General features: G+C 41.5%; 1 non-coding gene across 1 annotated transcript; it reads right to left on the bottom strand.

Moving 5' to 3' along the window:
• Positions 1–768: 768 nt before the first annotated feature.
• On the bottom strand, positions 769–837 carry LOC111649882 (small nucleolar RNA SNORD58). Its single transcript, XR_002760356.1, has one exon. It is a non-coding gene; the product is annotated as a small nucleolar RNA SNORD58 (small nucleolar RNA).
• Positions 838–839: the final 2 nt, after the last annotated feature.

An 839-nucleotide genomic window follows, 5' to 3' on the forward strand; every position in this document is an offset into this window, starting at 1 on the left:
AGATTAAACAGCTGATTAAAGTCAGAGACTCTGAAGTAAATTCATTAAACTGAAGATAAATCCAGTCGAACCTGTTTTATATGATGAGCTGAAACTTTCATCAGTGTTTGAGGTTCGGTCAGATGACGACGTCCAACACCTGCACGTCACGTCACTTCCTGTTGACGGTCCGGTGGTTTGTTTATGGTTATGACTGAAATAAGGTTTGTAGTTAACGACACATTTTATTCTACAACATCAGTAAAAACTCGAGCTGATTTCTTGAAGTGTTTACGTCTCGAGACGCTGACGGGCGACGCTCAGATTCACAGCTGATTCAGCAGCTCAGGGGAAATTAATCTAGACCAGATTCAACGAGTGTAGAGGTTTTAAATCTGGACTTGTTCTAGATGCAGGAAAAAAAACAAACAAAAAAAACCCCTGTGAATTTTCCTTTTTTCCATTTTCACAAAGAATAAAAAAGTCTCAGGGATCAGAAATGTGTTTTACAGAGATGTTAACCTCTCTGGGATCATGTCGCCCTGATGTCACGAGTGTGAGCGTTGTGGTTTTCAGGAAACGTCTGGAGTTCTTCATCATCATCATCATCATCATCAAAAAACAAAGACCCAGAAACCTGAGTGACAACAAGTTCTGTTTATTAATATCTTTACTCCCGCGCCATCAGCTTCTGCTTCTTCAGCTTCTTCTGTGAAACCTGCAGAGACAAAGTCAGAGTCATTAAGCTGTCACCAGGTGTGTGTGTACAGGTGAAGCTGCACAGGTGAAGCTGCTCAGAGTTCAAACAGGTTGTTTTCATGGGTAATCCAAAGGTGTCCTAAGAAGTCATCAGTGCAGCC

The sequence above is a fragment of the Seriola lalandi genome, unplaced genomic scaffold, assembly GCF_002814215.2.
Source record: "Seriola lalandi dorsalis isolate HSWRI2012SDOR001 ecotype SW California unplaced genomic scaffold, Sedor1 jcf7180002052079, whole genome shotgun sequence".
Taxonomy (NCBI): domain Eukaryota; kingdom Metazoa; phylum Chordata; class Actinopteri; order Carangiformes; family Carangidae; genus Seriola; species Seriola lalandi.